General features: G+C 42.9%; 1 long non-coding RNA gene across 1 annotated transcript in view; it reads left to right on the top strand.

Moving 5' to 3' along the window:
• Window positions 1–7,754: 7,754 nt before the first annotated feature.
• The window catches only part of LOC139829153 (uncharacterized), a 176,224-nt gene continuing 158,752 nt past the window's right edge, over window positions 7,755–25,226 (top strand). Inside the window, exon 1 of the long non-coding RNA XR_011741501.1 lies at window positions 7,755–8,086. This is a non-coding gene — a long non-coding RNA (uncharacterized lncRNA). The remainder of the gene's footprint in view (window positions 8,087–25,226) is intronic.

Genomic DNA, 25,226 nt, shown 5'->3' with positions numbered 1-25,226 from the left:
TGATTGCTTCTAAGGTTTGCTATTTTGTCCTCTTAAAAGCAAGGCTTCAGTACCAGCTCGACTGGCCTTTTCTTATTGAAAATGTCAGTTAAAGCTGCTTGTTGCATCTTTAATTGTGTTAATACAGAGAAAAACTAATGTTTAGATGCTGACTCCTATTAGAAAACTTTCCAGGCCCAGTGTTTACTATTTTTTGCAGGCACAATAGTGGAAGAATGATTAATTCATTCGCTTGGTGAGCTAAATATGGGCAAACAGCTGAAGTCAGTTGGAAATGAGAGTACGGCCCTCCGGGTAAAGATGGCATTGCACGTCACTTGATTTTTCTATCAACAGCAACAATGAATATTGCATATATCTGGCTGGCTCATCAGCGATGCACAGAACTCTATTGTTTAAGAATGAAATGGATCATTAATATTGAATTTTACATTTTCTTAATAGACAGTTCAGCTTAGTTTCTAAAGCATCATCTTTATTTAGATGGCTATCAGATTCTAAGAACAAGTGGTTTTGGCGTGTAAGCAACAATGTTGTTAAATAAAGATACAGAAATTTAAAAAACCAATTGTGCTTAAAGGCAAGAAAACAAATACTTGGAGAAATGTGCATTCTTGGCATGAGTGGTGAAGCGCTGGTTTCTTCATAGTTAATAGTCTTCGTTGCAGTTAGTTTTAAAATCTAAATTTCAGTATTTGCTGAGTTGCACTGTTTAATGTAAGATACCAAGTTGTATGAATCAGATTCTTGGGGCTAAGTGTTAATTTGTTTCTAATTAAGAACATGTAAGAACATGTTTTTAATGCAAGACCATGTAAGGGAACAATGGTAAAGTAGTGTGAGGTTGGGTCTGTAAGTCTCTTTGAGGCCGAACAGGGTGAAGTGCCCAACACACCGGCCAGCTCAGGGCTGCCCTTCCTACAGAGGATGCGATTTGGGGAGGAAATCTAAAATTAAGTGCCTGCTTTCTGTGGCGATGGGCTGAGCGAGGCGCCCCACCTCCTGCCAGAACAGCCGTGATCTATGCCCACTTCTCTAACTCGCCAAAGAAAGAAAAGCAAATCAATTCAGTCGAGGCTGGCAGCAAACGTGCCACCCTCTGATCTGGCAGCTCATTTCCATGCTGTTATCCTTACATATTTTGCTTTCCATTAGCAAATCTGGCTGCACTGTGAAAACGAGAAGGCAGTGCTGTGGACCTTCAGCGTCACCCATCGGAGACCGCAGCTTGGGTCCTGCTGTTCTGTGCGTGAATTTTGTTCTTGAGATCCCGAGCGCAGGACTGCAGAACGAGCTGCGTTAACGAGCACTGCGCACCCTTCCCAGCCCTGTGCTGAGGAAACACAGAGCGCTGGGGCTTTGGAAGGTGAGATGGCTTTGAACATCCTACCAGACATGAAAGGAACCGACTTGTCCAGAAAAGCTGAGGCCGAATGTGGAACTGAACACTGAGATCACTGATATCTAATTTTCCTCCTATTCAGTATTCCTTACTTTGCACAGTATCTGTATTTCTATTTTTTCCAGTCTGAAAGTAATTTAAACCGGGCTTCTTGCAAAGGCAGACGCGCTGAAACGCGTGGTGCAGCCAAGGCCTGACAGGCAGCAGGTTTGAGCCCAGCCCAGCAGCACCGGCTCAAATCACGCCTGGCGGTGGCTTCACCCTACGTGTGGTAAGTCGTCTTTTCCTTGCAGAGAGATTGGTGGTTTTAGAAAATCTCTGAAAGCCTCTGAAAATCCAGTAAATCTATTTTTGGTGCATTATCAACTGATGCCAGCACTCCGTAATTTTTTTTTTTTACTTTTACAAGAACGCCAGTGAGTTTAGTGTCTGTCATTCAGGCTTCTATTTAAACCTGGAACAGGCCCATATGTCCTTGTACGAATGAAGAGCAGCTCTACGCTCATTAGCATTCTCTGAGCTTTCATGGATTATTATTAGCAAGTGCAACTTTTTCCCCTTGAATGTTTTACAGAGCTTTTGTGAGCGTTTTACATCAACCAGCTTGTCCTTTCCATTTTCTATTATACCTTTTGTAATTGCTTTCTGTCTATGTTTGATATGTTGTTGCTTTACTCCAGTAACTTCCATTATCACTTTTAACTGTTTGCTATTACTGGGATCAATGTGATTGCATTATTTACTCTGTTTGTTTTAAATATCACTTTTTTCCTTGTTCTGCCCCCTCCTTTCCCACCATCTTTCTGGGAATATTGGAGCTTAGTGACGTGACGCTGTCTGAAGCCTTATTTGTTCCCTTTGTAGCCTAAGACCATGATTACTTTAAGCCCAATGATATATTATCATAAAGCGCTAAACACCCACCAGGCCATTATTGAATTTATCATATCTAAGAGCTCAATAGTGAAAGATAAACCTGGGTTTTACTGCCTCTGGAAGTCTGCAGGTTGATTCCTCCTTTAACTCTCATTTTTGTTGACACTAGAATAATTAAATCCCCATCATGAAGAACCGAGTTCCTTCACAGACCTCTCATCACACTGAGTCTAGCTATCTTTGTTTTTTTTAATGTAGAGTTGTGGCAAACCACCACCAAATTCCCACTCCAAGCCTTCCTATCCTCAGGCACTAAAGGAACTAATAGAGGCTTAAGTAAAACTCTTGAAAAGGAACTATTGTGGGGCTTGTCATTCTTTGCTGTGGAAGGGAAGGGAAGGGAAGGGAAGGGAAGGGAAGGGAAGGGAAGGGAAGGGAAGGGAAGGGAAGGGAAGGGAAGGGAAGGGAAGGGAAGGGAAGGGAAGACCAACAGTGAGGACTAAGTGACAGCTCTGACTCAAGCTCTGTAGGAGCTGTAGGCCTGTATTAGGGAGGATTCATGTGCTCATACAAAGCCCGGTCCAGCAGTGATATCTCAAGCCATGGTGAGCACATGTGGAACTGGTCATGTGCAATGAAGTCAGGACTCCACAAAGTAAAGTTTTTAAAAAAATGTATTCACATGTTGCTTTTCATGTTTATAGCTATATAAATCTTATCCATGATTGTGTAATGGTTTGTGTAATGCCACTCATCAGCTGTCTTGTTGATTATTCCTGCTGTCTTTCAAAGAAATTTGCGTGCCTGCAGACATTGATGTGTCATTCTAATTTGCCATGCTGAGATATTGCAGATTTGCGTTGTCTTGCAGCTGGTATTACTTCTTTTTGTTCTCCCCTGCTGCAGCCCAAACTCCCTCCATCGCTCAGCTCTCAGTGGGGACAGCTTCGCAACCCCTCGGTCCTGCTGCATCCACAGGGACTTGTCACTTGTCACTCAGCCCTGCAGTCCCCTGACCATGGTGACACTCCTTAGTGTGCCTGCTGGGATCTGGAACGTAGCACTGAGTTTCCTCAACAGAGAGATGCCTGAACTTTGCCTCTAAAAATTGTCATGTCATTTGCATTTCTCAATGCCAATACAACCAACTCTTGGCACGGTTCTGCATGACCAGGGTGACTATTTCCAGATTAACTTGTAATTCCTGCAGATGGAGGCAGCCAAGATCTGAAAGGGATCAGGACCACTTTGCTCAGTACTGCTCCGGGGGCAGAGATAAGAGGGGAGACAGTAGGGAACGGACACTTTGTAAATCCAGACTCACCTCTGGCAAATCACATATTCTCCAGGCAGCAGCAGCAGGAGCACAACCCATCCTTTCAGTATTCTCTAGAGCTTAGATTTATGTTTTCACACTTCTCCTTAGTACATGTTTGCTTGTCTCTCTGTGGCCTAGGTGTGAGAATGGAGTAACTGGTGTCATGGTGGTTCTGCATAGTGAGCACCGACTGGAGGATGGGGAAAAAGACCATGAATTTCGCTGTTCCTGGTACGGATGCACTTTGTGAAGTCACAGTTTTGCTTTCAGTGCTTTTTGTTTGTTCTGGTGAGCACCAGGGTAGAAGATGACCTGACCTAGTTGAAGATGTCCCTGCTTTTGGTAGGGGTTGTTGGACTAGGTGGTCCCTTCCAACCCAAACTATTCTGTGACCAAAAAGAGCCCTTGGTGCTTTGGGAATTAACTTTCATTTGTCTGTGTGTAGCTTCCAGCTCTCTGAGCTGAGACTTTGGCTCATGGAGATACAGATCTCAGGCTGAGACCCACCTGAATGGAGCAGTGCAGGTTTTGCAGAAAAGACAAAACAATTCTTCTCAGAAACAATATTGTTAACAACCATGTGAATTGACAGCAGATACCCATAGATCTTGGGGGAGGATAAGATGATTAGTTTCATCAGTACTAAAGCTGGTTTGCTTGTACATCACAAAACCCTAAATAAAAACACTAGAGATTTATCACTAAACATGAATATTCAATAAATTTAATGGGTTAATTGCGAATGCAGGCATTTGTCTTTAGAGGCAGCTGAATTAGACACCTAAGTTATCTTGCTCTTTTTTTCTTCTCATAAGAGAATAAGGGGCTTCTAGGCCATTCTTAGCCCAGTAGTGATCATCACCTTTTGTCTGTTTGCTGGATAGGCCCAGGCTCAGATGTGGACTTGTGTGTCAATACAGCTTCAGGTAGGGTTCTGGTGCATTTTAGGCACATAGACATATCTTCTACAGCAAAAATGCAAAATATTGAAAAAGCTCAGCTTCTCAATAAAGAAAAGATGGGCTACACAATTAGAAGGCTTCCTCTTCGTTAGAGTCTTCAGTCATTTAAATATCAGCTGAATAAATATGGAGAGGACGTGGTGGAGAAGGTAAAAGATAAGGCCACAAACATATTTGGTTATTTAGCTTTTATTTGCATTGTGCTGTGCAAGGTTTCTTTTCTCCATGAAACTGATTAGCAAAAAACTCTATCCATAAAGCCCTGTCTGAGCTTATTGCCAGGTCAATGAGCCTACGTCCTTTCTGGTCATGAATGCTGTCTGTGATTATTGCTTTCATTAATCTTTATATATGAAATAATACCTCTGCCTTGGTCTGTATAAACACATAGATATCTGTTCCACATCAAACTTCCTCCATCCTGTGTGCCGTTGCTGGGAGGGAAGCGGAGAGCACAGCGTCAAATCAGATTAAAAACTGCCGTTTCCCAAAAATAACCAATGGTAGTTGGTGCTTGTTAGATTATGCGAGACAAACTGGGGCAGGCAAGTTGCACTAATTATGTATGGGGTGATTTGTACCTCTGAAGAGAAAACAGTCCCCAGGGAGCTGATCCCTCCCCCATAGCTCAGACTCCTGGTGGCCAAAACCTTTGGATGTACCTTCTGAGACCTGGGCAGAAGGGACTGGCAGAAAGCACATATTGCCACTGAAAGCCTTAGCTTTGTACCTTCTCCTAAGGGCAGGGGCTTGGACTTCATCGATTTAAGATGGAGCAGAGAGAGTTGGTCTTTTAAAAGATGTGATGGTACATCTCTCCTGAGCATTTGCCAACTTCCTTCCCTTCCTTTCTCCTCACCGGACCCTTTTGTAGGTGTATTGTATAATATCAGGTTTGTTCTCCTTATTGCAAGAAGAGCAACAGATGTGCTTCTCCATTTTCTTCATGGTCTTGCAAACCTTGCCTGGGGATATTTATTAGTTTCTGATTTCTTCTCATTTCCTTCTGTTTGAAAGAATAAGATATAACAGTGTGAAGCCATCTGCATATTTGTACTTCTCAGACGAGGATTATTTCATTTGCAAGGAGCTTAATGGAATTCTGAAAATCAGATTTGTTTATCATCATAGGGAATAGGACAGTATTTCTGCTTAAAAATAATTACGAGAACATAGCGCATTTGTGAGACCTTGCCCGGACTGAGAATAAAAAACCCAACACATACTCAAGAGACCTATTTGTCCTTTTGCCATTTGTAAAACCGACTCTAAAATGATGGCTTTAGTGATTAAAGACTGAAAGAAAGAGGTCTCAGAATAACCAATGGATTCTCTAGCATATGTTAATATATTCTGTTTGGAAAGGTTACTTCCATTTATATTCGAGATGGAAATACTTTGTGACTCTATGGCATGTAATCACATTTTTTCTACAGAAGCTAAGTACTCTGGTTAACACTGGGAATAAGAATCTAAAACAATCGTGATGGATTAAATTAATCAGGAAGTATTCAGTAAAAACACATTTCAAAAGACTGGAAATAAACATAATGATAGACTCATTTTTTTTCATTCTATTATATCTTATGTAGTAAATTTCTTACTATAATGATGAAATCTAAAAAATTCAACAAGAATTCTTAATTTAATAAAAACAGGTTTGTATTTGCCTAAAAAAACCTCTGGAAATTTCATTTTACTGGATTTTTTTCTTTTTCATTTCATGTTGTAGCAAAAAGAAACCTGAAATTTCCAGGTCTTTCTGCTGGAAAGGAAACCTCTGTATCCAAATGGCTCCAAGCAGAGCAGCCAGCGCGTTCTGCAGGGTGCCAGGCTCACGTTTCTGCCTGGTGGGTGACGCTGGGTGGGGATGTGACACGCGTGGCCCGCACTGTGCTCCTTCATCTGCGGCTTTGCCATCCTGAGGAACAAGCAGAAATTTGCTGCCTCATCCTTCACCCTCCTCAGGGGGAATCTAGCAGTAAGATAAATTAGGTCTGAGCAGGAAAGAATTTTCCAGATCGCTAAAATGGTTTGGAGCTTGGAAATAGTTTCCTTCTTCTTCCAGGCTAAGACAGAAATACAGCTTTCCTCAGTTTTTCCCTGAAATATTTTCCACTCCTTTACATCCAGTCCCACCTTTGACACCTGAAGGCTCATTTGGAGCGCAGGAAATCATTCAGATTCAGGTCACTCCTCCCTGCCAGACTAAGTGAAGGGGATCTCCGCATCTCAAGAAGGTGTTTTAAACATAAAGCTCAGAGACACGGCAATCTGGGCTGCGAACTGGCTGCTGCAGTGTTAAACTCAGCACAGGAAAACCTGAATGAATAAATAAAGCAGGGACAGCAACTTCACAGCACCCTGGTTAGAAAGCTACTAGCACCGAAGGGAACCAGTTCTGGGGAGCTCAGATGCCCCACGACACGCTGCAGCCAGGTGGCTGTGGGCTCCCCACGGCTGCCAAAAGTAACTTGTTCTGCAGCTGCAGACAACAACCCTGCACAGGATTTGGAGTTAGGGTATGATTAGCAAAACCCAAACCTCCGACTGATCCAGCCTGTTGGAGCCATGAGAATGTTTTAACCAGGGAAAGGGATAAATAGGCAGCTAGATTTATCACAGCTCAGAACGTGCGGAGTACCAGAGAGGCTATTAGAGTGTGGGTGCACACAGCCTCCCAGAACAATGACACTGTGGTGTTATTAGGCCTGCCTCACTGCTGGGGTCAGCCTGGCAAAGCGGGACAGGGCCTCTCTGCTCTGTGGGATTTCTGTTGCAGCATCACTAGGCTCATGTAAACCCCTTAAAACAGAAAGATCGGATATGGCATGCTCTCTTTCCCCACTGCAGCGTAAACAGGAGCCCCATTCACCTGCTCCAGTGAACACCTCCTGGGCTGGGCAGGAGCAGAAATGCAAAGAGGAGCAACATAACTTCCCTGCCTCAGAAAGGTTTCCATGATTATAGGTAAATATCTCAGGGACCATCATTGTAGCCTTGTCTTTGTAAATAACCCGGCTCACACAGCTCTACGGCTCAGGTTTGTGCCGGCGGCAGCTTCCCTGGGCTGGTCGCCCTCCTGCAGCTCCCCAGGCGGGCACGGCCCCGGGAACGCCCAGCTCGTTAGTGAGAGCAGTTGGGGCTGTGGGCTGCTAGGACAGGCCCAGCTCACAGAGGTAAAGCCCAAGTTTAGGGTTGGCTTGGGAAGGAGGAAGTCTGTGGGGGAGGGACTGATGTAATTTGGGAGTGACAAGGTGGCTGGGCCCTGCAGCCGTGGGGGGACCTTGCTACGACCGAAAATCTCCACAGAAACAGGAGCTGAGAAGTTTCCCCTGCCGTGGCAAAACGCATTACTTAAATCTCCAGAAACTTGAAGCTATAAAATGAAGAAACCTTACAGCCAAAGGACTTAAATTTTATGAGGTGAGGGGTTTTCCCTCTGGATGTCCTGAAGAAAGGCTTGACCCTGGAAGGCTGCGGTGCAAGCGGAGTCTGTAGAGGAGACGGGCCCTTCTGCGCCATGAGGTGAGTCGTCCCGCCAGTGTCTGTCGCTGCTGGGGACAGCAGAGTATTCTTTATTTCTGTGTTTCAGTATGGACAGCAGACTGCCTCAGTATTTCTGTGTGTGTGAGCGGGTGTAACTATCAGTGTACTAAGAAGAGTTGGCTTCCAGTTCCTGTGCTGTTGTTCACTGGTATTGGCTGCTTTCTCCTATGCATAGTGAATTTCTCCCTCAAAGAATGAGGTTTAGCTCTGTGCAGAGAATGACTAGAGCAGCAGTTGTGCGTGCCTGATGTGGCCTGTTCCAGGAGTCTGCTGTGTGCGTATGGAGGTGAGTTGGAAAACAAGGGTCTAGCGAACTCCTGGCTGTGTGAGACCGGGAAACTTGCGCCTTGCGAGTGCTGTTCTGAGCCTTCCCTGCTCTGAGCTCTTCAGGTGCGGGTTTGCACAGTGCTGCAATTGCTGTAAGTGAGCGATACTCTGTTGAATGCTGCTTCTTTTGACTGGGGATCTAATTATTACTGACATGAAGATGCGCTTGCAAGCTAAGTGTTTGACCTGGCAGACTATTTCGGAGTTAAGTTTGAAAAAATCACTTTTCTTCCCCAGTATTTTTTGTTTTAATATTTTTGTTATTTTTTTTTTTGAGTCTTGCTGTTCCTGGGAGCAATGAGGAATAGATTGTGTTCATTATCATTATTGCAGAATGGTGGGCAGAAGATCGTAACAGTTCCCTTTCACACCTTCCTGACTCACCATGTGGCAATGACATATGCCCTCCAGCACCAAGTGGGTCTCAATTAGTGCTCAGCCCTATTGCTATTCCCAAAACTGTGTGTTTTCTTCAGTATGTGTAACTGGCACTCCCTAGACCTTTGTAAGTAATTGATATTCACAATTCCTATGCAGTAAGTTGAGAATTTATACTGACATCTCTTAGAAGGCCTGCCTTTTACCTCCTGCCTGTTGTTTTGGTATCAAAGCAGAAGAGTTGTTTAATAGGGACAGCAATAATGCACACCTCAAACCAGAAAACTAGGGCTGCTTGATAGTATAGTGGAATTCTAGTAGGATATAATTATGGATGAATTCCAGGCAGCACACAAGCCTTAAAATGTAACTTTTAAAAGGGGGAAAAAGAAAGTTGGTGTTTCATCTTGACCCACTGTGATGTGAAAGAAGGATCATCTCCTGTGCGCCACTGCGATCCGGAGCAGCTGTTGTCTCTGTTGTTGCTGTTCGCAATCCTTGCGTGCGTGTGTTCTCTCTGAGGGCTGCGATATGAGATGGCGTGGCTGTGAGCCAAGCAGTGTCTGTGGTGCTGAGTGCTTTCGAGAAAGGAGAGCAAAGCCTTGCTGATACAATGAGAACTGGAGTATCAAAACACATCTGATCTTTCTTGGAGCAGTAGGAGGAACTGTACAATATTAGTGTGACCGTGCTGGAGCACAGATTGATGCTGTACGGGCTTTAGATGATGAGTTGTTAATGTGAGTGGAGCAGAAAGCTGAAGAGCTGTAGGTAAAGTGTAGTGAGCTGTGGTGAAGAGCCAAAGGATGGAAGAATTGGAGGCAAAACAAAAAACCTGCATCTTGGTATTTCTGCTTAAAGTACCACCTGCAGCAGTTATGTCTCTGCAGATAACACTGAAAAAGTGAGATATACACCTGTGATTTCCTGGCATGTCACACATGAAATAGTCTTCACAGGATAGTGAGTCAAAGATTTTTCAGAAAAGGTACCATAAATAGATCAAACCTGAGAAAAGTGATTTCTGCTCCTTAGTTTGCTCATCAGATCTGAACACGATAAACATTAAATGATGGCAACTTCAGCATAACGTCAATTATCTGTGTGTAGCGAATTGAAATTAGACACATTCTTCAGTCTGGAAAATCATCCTAATAGAGAATGCAATTTATTTCCTACTGAAGAGTGGTGCGTCTCTCTTGGGTATGGCATCAGTTCAGGAGCAGCATTGACCTGACAGGCATGGGATACCATTGACTCTCCCCTCCCTAATTCTGCTGCAGAGCTTTTACAGGAGTGAGGCAGCAAGATTTCACCCTTCAGAATGTTGATTGAAAGCTCTGAGCCTTTAGAGGATGATGACTGTGGTTTTTAATTCTTGTGAAAACTGTCAAAATTTCTCCTACTTATGCGCTTTTAGATTGAGGTAAATAGTGTAACCAAAAATAGTGCACAGTTACTGGAATGCATACTTTTTAATAGTGGAGCCAGACAAATATAGAGCTCAGAAGTGGAGTCGGGGGATTAAAAGCAAGTGGAGTTATGTCTCCTGGAAATGAGCTCCAAACCATACTTGAATTTTGAAAATTCATCAAAATAGTGGTTTCCTTCTCTTCTAGAATTGAAGTAAGGAGCTGGTGGTGATGGCTTGAAAGAAGGGGAGGCAGGTTTGTTGAGAGTTTAGGATAGGGACACAGATTTTGACAATATCTTTTATGTCTGTTCTCCCATATTATCTGCACTGGCACCTTCACTTCTGTGGACACCCAGGGCCCTGTATGGGTGCAGCTGCTCCTCATAAGGGCACCTGGGCAGCCAACACCCCTGCAAATGGGGATTCTGTATTCATCCCTCAGCATGGCTGTGGGTGCGCAAGATGGCGGCTGCGTTACCTCAGGACTGGAGCGGGCAGGTCGTGTGAGGCAGGATGGCTGAGCTGAGGCACTAGTGATCCCTGTGGCTCAGTACTGAGGGCACATTCTGTCTGAAAGCGGGGGAGGCTTTTTTTTCTTTCTGCCCTAGATCCAGCCCACATAATAGCAAAGCAAGATTTGTAGGTAGTTGTTATATCTCTTACTAGACCAACAGGTGCAGCTGGAAGAACCAACAAGCTTTAGGGGATGTGAGTTTTTTCCTTCGGGAAAGCATCTTTTCCTCAGCTTTCTATCTTCTCCACAGTGTGGGGACAGCTGCTCCCCACAAAATGTCCAGAAGGTGCCTGTGGCTGTCCTTGAGATGTGCCTCCAAACCCTTTGTATAGTGTACATAACAGTTGAAGTGTTTTTGGTCACCTCCACAAGCTTTGCAGTTAGGGCTATTGTGTGATATTTTCCTTATCCTGTTCTTAAACTTGTGCTTTTAATGCTGGGAATATTCAAGTTGTTTGGGGATGCCTGCATACCCTGATATTTATTCTGTAGCATCCAGCGTGACCTGACAGACTGCAGATTCTTACCTCATATAGCACTTCGCTCTCGCTGAGTTCACTGGAGCTATTTAGGTAAGAAATGCTTGCAAGGATGTGTTTATTCAAGATCAGGGCTTTATCTCATGGATCTTTGTCTAAGATGGGCTGTCCTGCTTGCTGCAAGTCTGTGGGGTTTTTTTCCTTCTTTTCTCCTCTGTCAACATTTTTAAAAGAAAACACCTGTACTTGGGAAGAATCCCTGCAATGGCTTAGCAGGGGTGCCACACCAAACGTGCTCTGTGTATCCTTGTCTTGGGTCTCAGATGAGAACTCACATGCAACCCGGTCTGGGTGGGAACTGGAAAAGACAGCATTTTGTATTGTGGCATCTTCTTCTTGTCTGAGAAGGCAGTAGGAAAGCACAGTCAAACACGGAGATCCTGGCTAGTATATCATAAAATGTGGTTATGCGTAGAACTGAGTGTGGCTTATATCTAAAGTCTGGCTGTGGTTTATTCTGGCCCTTCTGCAGGTGGGCTGTACCAGCATAGTCCAGTCCCAGACAAGCTTGCCGTGCTTTCTCACCAAACCTATTAATTACTGAGGAAAACCCTGGAACAAATATTTGATCATCCTCCCTGCTGTAGGGAGAAAGTTCCTTTAGTGAGCTGAATCTATGAAACTTGTCTGAAAGATTTCCTATGCTGTTAGTTCAAAAGGTGCTTGAAAAAGGTAGTCTCCTCTGCTCTGGAACCGCTTGAGGAGAAAGAGTGTTACTTAAAGTACTTTATGTAAATCTATTTTACTATTGCACATTAAGGAAGCAGTTAACCTTAAATCGTCCTTGTTCTTGAAGAAGTACTGTTAAGCTTTCTGACTTGTGGGTTCTTACAAGTTTTAAGCATGTATTTACAAAATCTGTTCTCAAGAGGAACACAAGCAGCCTGCCAGTCATTCCTGGCTGACAGGAAACTGTCAGTAAGTGGCACTTTGTCTTTGAGGGAGGTGGGGAAAAAAGCAGACATGTAGTGCAGCCGCCCTCCTTGCTGCAGCCCTGCCAGCCGGCGGTGGCTGTTGAGCAGGGGAAGGCTTTGGCAGGCAGCAGCGTGAGCCGTGCTTGTTGAAAAATAGGCTGAAGTAGCAGCAGCTGGCAGCTTGAAGAGTCTCTGACAGCGTGATGATAACCTGCCTAGCGCTGTCAGCCTCTGAGCCCGGCAGGACCACCACAAATCCTGGTGACCTAGAGACGATATGGAAGGGTTGTGGGATTTTTATTTTTTTTCTGCTTTACTAAGGAATGATTATTCTCTTGCAGCGTGAAGGATTGTTGTAGCATTTGCAGAAATAAAGCCAGAGCATCTTGACTGGCTGCTAAGGATGAGCTAAATGTTACAGTTTAATTTTCAGTGGAAAAAAATGAAATAATCAGCTTGAGCATTGTGTTTCTTTCAGAAATTTTACTGCTACAGGAAATACCTGTCCCTTTAAAGGAAAGGAGTTAAGTTACCCTCTTTTGTTTAAGATGTGAATTTGGCAGTGTGCTGGCAGTATGTTTCAGTTTGGTTAAGGGAGTAGATGGTTTACATTGTAACTGGGAGAAGATCAGATGAAATTGTAAATGGGAACTGGGTGATTCCTGGGTACAGAAGCAGGTGATATTCCCAAGTGATCTGGAGCAGTGAAGATACAGGGGCAGCAGGGACAACTGCTCCCATCTGACAGGTCAGATAATTCTGCAGCTACCCAAGCGCTACTGTGGGGTCCCTAATTGCTATTTAAATGAATATCTGCACTTCACAGGTGTGAAGAAGCCAGTGTTTTAGCCTGGGTCGAAGGCCTTTTAGCCTGTCTCTGATAGTGCTTGGCCAGCATTTTGGAGAGTAGCATTATTGACAGTCTAAAGGAATTTTTGCATGCAGCCAGACTGAAGCTAAATAGGCCCCATTTGTCCCTTCTGGAAGGAATGTGTGCCAAAATGACTGCTACTACAGTGGTCATTGAGAGATGAAGATACCAGACAAGCTCATTTCAGTATTTTCAAATGTGTCCTATCTGCAGACAACTTACATCTTGAAGAAAGAATTAAGCCTGACTCTTTCTGCTGAGTGGAAGGGGTGCACCAAGGACATTTCTGTATGCATACACAGAACTGATAGGTTTCTGGGGCTAATCCCAAGTACAGGATATCGTCCTGCAAATAGATAAAGATGGACGCATATGGCAGAGCTCCTGTGTCTGGAGGAGCTTGCTCATCTGCCCCAGGTATGGGTCTGAATCAAAATGCTGGAGTGAAAGTCATCCTCATGGGAATGATGGGCAGCTTTTAAATTCTGGAACCAAGCCTTGTATTTCAATTTAGTCCAATACTTTGCTCACACAACCATTATTTCTTGTTAGCAGCTACCTAAAAGTGCTCTGGAAGCTGTCTTATAGGAATATAATAGAGTAAAATACAGTCTGAGTATTTATACAGTGCCAAGTATTAATTAATATGAAAGATACCAGCAATCAACTGAACCCTCTGCAAGGAATTTTATTAATATGTTTAATCCTTAGTAATGACATTATAATTACTTGGGTACATGTTTTCCTAGCACATGAAACACTTCCAGGTTTATTCCTAAGGCTTAGCTTATCTCTGTTGTAAAGGAAGCAATGGAGCCCAAGCTCTAGTTTCCCAGCGAAGGCTCCAGCACTTCATTTGGAAGGAGCTGCTGTGACAGCTGAAGCACAGAGCCCATCGCCGGGGGCTCTGAGTGCAGGGGGGCATTTGGAGCCAGGGAGGGAGGCCAGAGTTGCCCAGGTGAAGCTGAGCCCTGTTTGGAGGTGTGCATCTGACGCTTTGGAGCCTTTGAAAATCCCACCTGATGGATCTGTTTCAAATTGTCTTCAGCCAGGTTTGATGTTCTGGTGACAAGCTTGATTAAAATTTGCATGATGGAGTGAATGAGTTCTTAGCTACCTGATGAAAATTATGATTGTATCTAAGGCTATAGTGACGGTACAGTACACATGTGAGCTACACGTTTGAGATACGGTGGTGTATGAGCCAGTTTGACATTGAATGATGTTTTCAAATGACACAATTCCTTTTCCAGCCCTCCTCTGCAGTCCTTAGGTGGACGGATGGAAAGCTTCACTGAGTGCTTTATTGGCCAACTGGCGTTCTCTGAATGGTGGCTGATAGTGTGATGACCTTCCAGTGATAAGAGCTGCAAGGAAGGTAATTTACACTTGCAAGGACAAGGACAAAATATACAAATCATATTAGAGATAAAGAAATCCTCAGGCGTATGACAGTGTGTTTTTGTACGTAATATTATCACAAGATGTTGTAGTTAGTTTAGCTTACAGTCTAATACATAGACTAGACAGCTTAAACAATTCCAAATCAGAAGAGCTTGTGGGAATTAATTTTGCCATGTGCTTTGTTCTTTTATTGAATGGTAATAGCAGTAAGGGCTGAAGCATAGATTAGTGAACATACTCTGTAGTTTATTGGCAGCAGATGCTTTTCTCATGGTTTTTTGTTGATGCACAAGCAGCACGGGATCGGGGACAAGGCTGCTGTGGAGCTGCAGTCTCGGCTGGCATGAGCTGGAGGAGCACCGATGTTTTACACATGCTCACAATTTTGCATGTACGTTGGTTTGTGTCTTGTTAAATCAATTTATATTCATATCGATTTTTGTAGTGGCTTTGAATTACCATACCCTTGACAGAAAAAACATTTTATTAATCAAGTCTTCTCTAAGCGACTTTGGTAGTGTGCTGCTGGCTTGGATGTGTGCTGAAAGTAAACTGCAAGGCTCGATCACACGCTTTTATTCTGAATTTCAGACAGTTACAAGCAATAAAAGATGACTTTGAAAGTGTTCAGCTTTACAAATGCATGTGTAGTCACTGCAATAAATGTTAAGAGTTAGAGTACTAGGAGAATAATGCTTTAATTCTGGAATAGTGTCTTGTTAGTCTAAGGAATGAATAGGAATGGAGAAAATAAATGAGAAAATGAGTTTGGTTCTCAAAGCGATGTTTTATTAATTGGAGGATAAAAACCAAACCTTGCATAGCTGCAAAGTTTGTCAGTGCAGGCAAACAATTAATTTTCATCCTACCAAATATGTTTTGATTTCCAGTAATTATAGGAAAACCAGAAGTGTTTCTTCTAGTTGTTCTTTCCCATTACTGTATTAGTTGAGAATATTTACTAATGGCTGAATATAATGAATATTATTTTCACTGTCTCTTTTTTTTAATGGAGCTTGCTGAAGGCACTTCAAATCCATCCCAATTACTGTATCACAGTTATTGTAGAACTTGTAATTAGACATGAAGCTTTTCCTGCTCTGCACTAAAAAGCTTGCTTTGCTAATATTGTGTGATTTCCCCAGTCACCTTGTGTGAGAAGTGTTTATTGTCGCAAATACTATAAAGCATGTGGCAGAAAAGTTGAGAGTTGAATTCCATTGTGCAGGGGGCTGCCAGCAAAGCATGGATTGAATGCACATGTTGACTGATGTGCAAAGCGTTGGTCTTTGTCATCTCCAGCGGTGACAGCCAAACGTTGTGCTGAGGATTTAGTTACACCAGCTATGTGTTAATAGTGGTAGTAAGGCTGGAACCAAGTGTTGTGTGTTCCTGGGCAGCGGTGGGGCTGGTCTCTGTCCCCTCTTGTGGTGACAGCCCAACAGGACCTTGCTGCAGCTCTCCTGGGATGGCGCAGTCTGAGCTCCCACCGCTACCTGGGAGTAGTTTCCTGACCTTGATGGAGCATGTGGGGTCCCATTTGAACTGCCATGTGTGGTGTTGTCAGCGCAGTCGATTTTCTGGACACAGCTGCGATGTTGAGACCTGCTGGGGTTGAGATGTTGCTGAAGAATAAGATCTTGATCCCCTTTGGGGATCAACGAGACAACTGTATTGCACAGAGCTTGAGAAAATGTCACTTCAAGCTTCATTGTGCAAACGTAAAGCCTCATGATTTAAAGTTCATATTTTGTCTTATAAATGACAAAACTCGGTGGGCGCTTGGGCAGCAGGCTCTGCAGTAAGCTGAGTGTTCCCGACAACTTGGGTTCAACTCAAATGGAACAGGGAATAAAAAGTGTCTCCATATTACTGAGGATTATTAGGGATGTTCTATGTATGAACAGCCGTGAAGAATTAGTAATGGTAAAATGATAGGTAAATCAAATATACTGCTTCAGCAAAGTTGACTTTAGGGGAAAATAAAACCCTGAAGGCATATCAATGGAAAATATTAAGGGTGTAAGGCAGTGGATAGTAATTTAAATAAAATTAGCCTAATAACCTAAAATACTTAAAATAATAAACATCTCTAGCCACAAGAGGCTCATTTTACTTAATTCAGAAATATTAAGCAGTCTGTATAATCATACTTGAACACATGATGAAGAATGCGTGTGGAAATGAGAGTACTACATTTGCTAAATCTACTGAATTACGGACTTGGAAGTGTACATCAATACCTACTACCTCCTTTTCCTCATTAAACACTGCAGCCTTTTGCTGTCTTCAGCTGGAAATCGTATTGACCACAAAACGGGGTAAGACACTTGCTGTGTGCCAATAATAAAAGCGAAAGATGTAATGTGACAGGTGGTGGTGATGATCAGGGTACACCAGAGCCCTACTGTTCACCCTTGGTCTGACCGGTGACCAAATTCCACCTGCTGCCTCTGGGATGTTATGAAAGGAAATGAAACAAAAATGTGTTGAGTGTCTCTGGACATGGGATTACATGACAAGAAAGCTTTGATGGCTTGTAATTCCACTTATCTTTTTAGTTACTTGCCATGGAGAGGAAGTCAGATGGTTTGTATGGGTAGTGTTCTGTGGATGGCAGACCAACTTTACTGAAAAATGTTGGTACGTGGTGAAATCCAAGTTGTTTCTGTGCACAACATTGATACACAAAGGTTGCTCTTCCAGTTAAATACCTCAGGTTAGCTCAGTCCTCAGATCTACTAGTTCTTTATTCTAAAAGTTAGAAAAAGAATTTTACACTTGTAAAATAAGCGTTAATGTATTTTCTCATTTAGTGCATTTGGATGACAAATACTTAGTATAGAAATGGTCCTTAGGGCATTGTATCCTGATTTTTATGGGGACTTTAAAAAGCAGGGATTAACCACTTACTATTCCCGTTCAACTCTCTTCTGAGATTCACAGGACAGTTGTTAGAAACTACCCAGTGTGTAAAGCCAGAGAGTGATAAGATTAAGAGGTACCTGGTGTAGGAGAAGGTGTCCCTGCCCATGGCAGAAGAACTGGAACCAGATGACTTTCCAACACATTCTAGGAATTGATCATTGTGGTGTTAGTCCCAACAGGGGGGATTATGGAAGATGGATGTGATTTCTTTTTGAGGCAGAAGTGAAAACACCTCCTGGCTGCTTAAAACAAACATGACATTATTTCCTGACCATGACAGCGCTGGTATAGGGTGATTATAGCTTCTGTAGGTTCCTGGGGGCTGTCTTTTTATGTAGGCAATAGTTGGCCTAGAAATCTGACTCCTATGTAATGTTTTTAGGTATGTAATGCTTCTTGGTCTTGTGCTGATGAAATGGTAGAGATTTAAATAAAAACAATAAAAGGCAACAAATGGCTGACTCTGTTAGCATTTCACTTTGAAACTCCACTAACCTGTTTCCCCCAAAATAAGACCAGGTCTTATCCAATTTTTTGCTCCAGAAGATGCTTACTTTTTTACATGTATAGCAGCTTGGACACTATTTAAATTGACTTTTTAACTGAACTGTAACTAGGGCTTATTTTTGGAGTAAGGCTTATATTTTGAGCATCTTCAAAAATCCTGAAAAATCATGCTAGGGCTCATTTTTGGGGTAGGTCTTATTTTTGGGAAAACAGGGTGTTATCCTGAGTGGAATCTTCCAGCCATCCATGCTTGCTATATGTTGTTTTTAGAGGAATGACTTTGGTTCACACAATAGTTCAGATTTCTCCAGTGGGGATTGTCAACTGCAGCCCTGAGTTACTGGATAATAAAGACATAGTCTGACCCTGTTCTTCCCACTCAATTGCCATTAGGGGTGGGAGATTTAGTTCTATATCCTGAAATTCCTGATTGCGTTGGATTTATGTGGAGTGATGGTAAAGAGCAATTTGACTGTTACAGTAGGAAAAATTATTTATTAGGCATAGATCCTTGCTTTAATGTTTGTCTTCTGCTTGTTTTGTTGAGGTTTGTTTCTCTGTTTGCAGTGCATAGTGCTGTAGCACTTAGACCCAAACTGAAATCTGGCTGCTCCCTGAAATCCTGGGTTCAATTCCCCCCAACCTGGGGAGGCAGATTCAATATTAAGCCTCCAACTACAAGAGCAGGGTTGGAGCTCTGAAAACAGCTGGATTCTAGAAATTCAACTGGAAGGTTACCTGAAAACTAGAAGATGCACAGAATCCAGGCTCCACTGAAATCAGAAGCGATGCTTTTATTAATGCAGTGGGGCTGGGTGTTTTCTCACTGCTAGTGATTAGTTATCTTAATAACAAATTATTATTTATCAATGTATATGTCTACAATAATAGCAGTAATACAATTTTAATAGCAATATAATAAATTAACGTAGAAATTAAAATATAATTTATATATCAATTTATAAATTATTATTATTATTTATTAATTAGTGAAATGTTACTGTTGTATTGGATACGATGTCAGATGCAATGTGATATCACCCTCACCACCAAGACTGAGCATGTCACTGAGTAATAAGAGTCCCAAACCACTATATGGATATGGGCTATTAACAGGTTTAACGGGAAATCTACCAAATAATTAGATTGCTTCCTAAGGAACATGTATTCATTGACTGCCAGCAATGATCTGATTCTTCAATAAATAATAAGCCAATCAATTTGAGATAGTTTTATTGTCTTAATGTGTCTCAGTTATGGGTTACCCTAGCAGAAGTTTCTGTCTTAAAATGAGAGCTGTGAATGTAGAAGAAGGACTGTTAAGAAAAGTAATTAACATTATTGAAAATAGGATTGGTTCCTGTGAGGTGGGAGTGTTGACTGAACACATGAGCTCCACTTAAATTTTGTTGTGCGGTGTGTTGGTTTTGTGGTGGTGGTGTTTGGTGGTTTTTCTTTTTTTTTTTTAATAACACCACAGACAAATTGTGATAAAGAAGAAAAAATCACTGGAGCGGATATTTTTTGGTTTGTTTTTTAATGTTTTATTTATAGCAGCTTAGGAAGGATGCAGAGTGGGTTCTATGTGAAAAAGCTGTTCTGCAGCACACTTACAAAGTTCTGAAAGAAAAAAGCCTCTGAAGTGGTGTTAAAATTAAATGATGTCTGCTTGATGGTAGTCATTTCAGAAGCTGCATGTTTTAAATTTAGACCAGCAGTTTAGCTTTGACACCTGAACTTTATTATTAAATTTGCCTTTTTCCAGGTGATGGTAGAATTTTTTACATTAAATGAAGACACATGTAAGAAAAATGCATTTCTAAGCATTATGTACCTTTTGGAACCCTGGAAAGTATGGATGTACTTTATCCTTAGTATGTATGTGCCGACAATATAAAATACATATACTAGATGCTTGTGTTTATACATGAACTGCGGCAGCTGTGAGTTGTGAGTCTTTGTTTGCAATCTATGTAACCTTTGCCTTTTTTTTTTCTAAGCCATTTTTTTTTGTGTGAGCTCTCGTTTCTGGGTTGGTGTCATACTGGTGTGGTGTTTTCCTTGTGGGATATGAAAATCCATCAACACATAAGCAATACCTGACACTGACAGGGCTCCTTCCCTGCCCCAAAGCAGTGAGGTTCTATAGCCAGTGTGCGTGTTTTCCCCACTTCCCCTTCCATTGAACTGGCCCCGTGTCGGGCTGTAGAACAACTGGTGCTGCTGGTGGTTCAGCACTGGTGTGGCTGGCTGAGGAACCAAAGAACCTGGTCTCTGGAGACCTAGATTAGGCTTTTGCATTGTTCCTTAGACAGGTGCTCTCTGGCCCATACTTCAGTTCTGGTCTGTCTGTATTTAAGTAGCTTATCCTCTAAGGCAGTGCTTGTGGATCCTGGGGTGTGTGAAGGAGAGTGCTGAGAAAAGGCCAGAATGTCAGGGACTGGAAGGGACCTGGAAAGCTCATCCAGTGCAATCCCCCATGGAGCAGGAACACCCAGCTGAGGTTCCACAGGAAGGTGTCCAGGCGGGTTTGAATGTCTGCACAGAAGGAGACTCCACAACTTCCCTGGGCAGCCTGGGCCAGGCTCTGCCACCCTCACCAGGAACAAGTTTCTTCTCAAATTTAAGTGGAACCTCTTGTGTTCCAGTTCAGATTCGTTTGGAGATGGGAAGCGAAGCTGGGATGATTTGCAGCAAATGTTGCCACTGGTTCATGTTTTCTGCTCATGTGGATTTTTATTTTCTCTTAAACTACACTAGATGGCAGTGGAGGTGACAGATTGCTTGGGGTGCTTGCTGGCTGCTGTTTCTAAACCCATGAGGGGACAGCCTGGGACCCCAGTAGATGCCCAGTGAGAGACCTTTCTGGGACTGGGCAGCCCTTAGTGGGGGACTGTGTGGCTGAGCCACAGAGAGACAGGACAGACCTTCACAAAACAGGCACAATGGTGTGGAAAGGAGCTCCTACAAGGGCTTTTTTAGGTGCTGGTTAAAGAATCACCTATGTTTGCATTGTATTGCTTAGCACAGCCCTGCTGATGATCATTAGCTTGTGACTGCTGAACTGCATCCTCTGAGCCTTTTGAAAGCTATTTATTTCCCTATCTCTGACACAGTGTCATTGCTGTTCCTCTTGGAAGCCTGTGTGTCTTCTGTAGTGAAGGCTTTTCTCTTGCCAAAGCGCTCTGGCAGAAGGCCAGAGCTCTAAGCTGCCTTCACCCCATCAGTTTCTAGATCCCAGTGGAAAGAAGGGGTGTTCCAAGCTGATCTTGGGGTATTAGCTGAAGATTCACCCTGCTGATATACCTGTGTCTTTGTCAGGTGCAGTACAGCTGTTGGCTCTGGGGGAAGCCAGCTGGTTCCTCCTGAGGATATGGGGCAGTTTGGTTTGTGAAACTCATTCTCTTAATCATCCATATCTGTCAAATCCAAGGTCCTTGAAGCCCATCCGTGGATCGGACCTCTGGAAACCCCCGATGTGCTGTCAAGTGTGGGTGGCTGAGGTTTTGGCCAGGATGGAAGTTTCAGCATTCAAATTAAATGGGGCTGTAGACATAACATGGTTGTGTGAAACTCCCACTAGGAAATAGGAGATGCAGTGCTAGCCTACGAGGAGAGGGTGGTGGGGAGTGAATCACAGGAGACAAACTTGTCAATCTTAGTTGGAAAGAGTCTGACAAACTGAAACAGAGATGGCAAGTCTGAAGTGGAACTGTCATAGTTTCTTTGCTGTCTTCTGCACATCACCAAGGGTGGAATTTCCCCTGTTGTAGATGATGGGGGGGGGGAAAAAAGACTGGGCTTTCATATTGAATCAGGCACAGCATGAACTCCAGGAAGTCAGTTGCTGCTTCAGGGGCGAATTTGGTCCAGTGAATGTTACATTAGCACATTCAGAGCACAAAATGCCCTTTCTGAAAATTTCTATTGATTTTTATGGCAAGTGAAATATTGTGGAGTATGAACACAAAATGCATTATTCCTCTTCAGCAGAGATACTACGAATTCTGTATGATACTAGCAAGACAGCTGCTGTGAGAGGACTGATCAAGTTGTTTAAACAGGGGAAGTTTTGATGGTGAATCTCAGACAAAGGAGTTCCAGAATTAAGATCTTTCTGTTTGAGCAATCTGAGCCCAGGTGAATCGTACTGAATGCACACCAAATCATTCTTCTGCTTTGCTGGGCTTTTTGTGACCAAAGCACAGCTTATATTAAGTGGTTTCAGTGTGCATAATTCAGAGAATCAAATTATGTGGCATTTGTGTCCTTAATGTTGATTAAAAGTGCTACCCTGTACAATTTCGTGCTAATAATGAAGCCCTTCTGTAACGATATAATATTGCCAGGTGTTCTTATCAGTGAGGGTAGGGTTTTGTAGCCTATCCATGATGCACACCACGCACATTCAGCAACTATACACACACTGCACTGTAGGCCCCTCACCCAATGCAGTTGTGTTTGGAGACTTAATGTGGTTCTCTGAGTTCTGTGTAGCGGTTGTGTCTTTGCAGTAAATGATGCAGCAGTGATCCCTTTAAGCTTGGGAGAACAAGTTGTGTAAGAGAAATGAGAGATGCAAAAGAAAAGACAGTGTTTGTGATCATTTACTGCTTCTATTACAGGCTTTTAAAAACGTAATTTCTGCTATCTAGAAGTATTTTCTCCTTCTCTATGGATACAACCAGAAACTTACAGTCAACAATACAGACACATTAGTCAATAAAAAAATATAATGCATTGTGTGACAGGGTTGACCTCACAATGAAAAATCAAAGTAGTCCTCCTAAATCCAAACCAACTGTAAACAAACAGAACAAATTACTTGCTACAGACTTTAACTGTTAGTCTTGTTTCAGTGGTTACACTTACACAGTAGTAATAGGAGGGGCAAAGTGCTGGAGTAACTGGTATCTTCAGGAGATAAGCGTATGCTGGCATTTTCAACTGAGCAGCTACAAGAAAGATTGGACTAGATGCTTCAGATGCTTTTTTGGGAGAAACGATTTGAACTTTCATGTTTAAAAAATGAGTCAAGGTACCTGTGTTAACATTAAAATGCCTTAAGCCCACACCGTGGGATGTTTTTTCCCATGGGTCAGAGCAAACCAAGAAACATTTTTCAGAAACTGTGCATCATCTGGACTGCTAAACAAATAAACAAAATTAATAAGAGAAAAATCAATTAAGTTCTGCTTTAATAGGCAGAGGAATTGCGGTCTGTCTACTTCTGATAGTCGGGAATTTCACATGTAATGCAATCTGAGCCCCACTTCAACCACCAAGATTATGAATTATGTAACCAAAGCCTCTGGCCACCTCAGACTTTTCTAGGGCAAGAACATAGAAGCTCATCCATGGCATGTATTTGGTGACTATTCTAGCACTGTCTTTATCTTCCAGGTTGTAGCACGGAGGGTGTTGGTCTCAGCTCCCGAGTAACAACTGATAGGACCAGAGGAAACGGCCTCAAGTTGCACCAGGGGAGGTTGAGGTTGGATGTGGGGAACAATTTCTTCCCCAAAGGGCTGTGGGGCATTGGAACAGGCTGCCCAGGGCAGCGCTGGAGTCACCATCCCTGGAGGGTTGGACAGACGGACATGAGGTTCTCAGGACATGGGGCAGTGCCAGGGGTGGGTTATTAGTTCATCACAACTATTTCCTTTCAACTTCCTTCTCTTTTTCCCAAGGCAATGGAAATCTATAGCATATTATCCACAAGACCTTTTTTTCTTGTAAGACAAGTTATACCTTGGGTTTGAACACATCATTGTCTTTTAAATTTGAAGCCCAGCAGAGGAATTTTCCTCAAGACTTCAGTGTGAGTATTTTATTTTTCTGAAGTGCTGCAAGAGAAAGTTCTGGTGATCTATCTTAAATGCAAGCACAGGATTTAAAGTTTAACTAGCAGAGAAAATGAGAAATAGCTAGATCTTGCAGTACTTTAGGCTTTAATATGGTGATAGATGAGAAGTTGACTAAAAGTTAAGTGGATGTAATTACACACATATGCTTGGACTTTTATGTGAGCATGCTCAAATATAGGTTAGCTGTGGCTGCCAGTCATTTTAGGTTGGATGTGATGATGATTAAGCATGGTTTGGGAGACTTAGCCTTAAACAGGGATATTTCCAGAGTCCTGTTCTGACTGCAACATCCATCTCCTGCTGTGCGGCCTTTATGTCACGTCAGCATGTGGCAGGCTCCGCTCTGCGGCTGCACGGTGCTGTGGACCAAACCCATCAGTGCTGCGGATCTAGAGCAAAGGAGAGCAGGTCACTCTAAGAGCATCTTTCCCTGGACCAGCTGCTGTGTCCCCAGGTGTGAGACCAGCGTTTGCTGATGTCCTCCAGGTCACTGAGGTAGCAGCCCCTGCGTACAGTGGCTGCATTTGAAAGCATATCCTGCTTTCAGGCCCTCTCTTCTAGACCCTAAATTCTCTCTTGAGTCCTGATGTGGGATCTTCTACATTCTCCCTACATACAAATAATCCATTTCTGTTGTTCCCTTGCACCTGCATTCCCTACATGAGTGTTTTGGGGGATTTTGTCACAGCTTAATTTCAGTAACTGAAAACTCTTTCAATTAAACTGTCCTTTTAAACAGGAATACATTATATGGAAACACACTGGTTTTATTATTAGACATATATTTAAGGGCTAGGATTGAAACATGTAGATTAAATGTTTTGGCAGAGAGGCTTCCCATGTGAATAAGTTTTCAGAAATCAGCTTTCAAAAGCAGGACTGTGTAGTTTGGTCTCCTGTTGTACCACGACCGGCACACAGGCAGCAACATCTGCAGCCATGGATGATGTTTGGGAGTTTTGCCACAGAGACAGATGGAACCAGGCTCTCATACCCATGGGCTACTGGCCGTACAACACTGGAACAAGTGTTTGGATATCTTGGTAAATGCAGGAGGGAAGAGCTTGTGAAATTCTGGAGGAGGTCCCGTATGTGTCTTTGAGTTGACTTGTTTTTAGGGGTTTAAAAGTTACTGCCCTGGAACAAAATTAGGTTGCTCAGCAAAGACAGGGGAGAGGCTGCTGGTTTTCATGGGTTTTGTGCATTTCAGCATTCTTTCTTTGACACATTATCTTCCAGCAAAATATCATTATTGACTCCCTCTCATGGTCTGAGCCTCTACAAGTAGTTTTTAAGGATTCTGTGTGGACTGCTGCACATACTCGCAGGGCTAATCACCATCTCAGTGGTTTTGTGAAACCATCTCCTTGCTGAGAAAGAGCTGTTGGTGGCTTGAGTCAGTAAGTGTCTCTTTAATGGCCAGGTGTTATCTAACCGCTTGGCTCCAGTGACCTTT

Source organism: Patagioenas fasciata, chromosome 15, assembly GCF_037038585.1.
Source record: "Patagioenas fasciata isolate bPatFas1 chromosome 15, bPatFas1.hap1, whole genome shotgun sequence".
Classification (NCBI taxonomy): domain Eukaryota; kingdom Metazoa; phylum Chordata; class Aves; order Columbiformes; family Columbidae; genus Patagioenas; species Patagioenas fasciata.
Note: the sequence above shows the minus strand (reverse complement) of the source record. Positions and strands in the feature narration are given on the sequence as shown.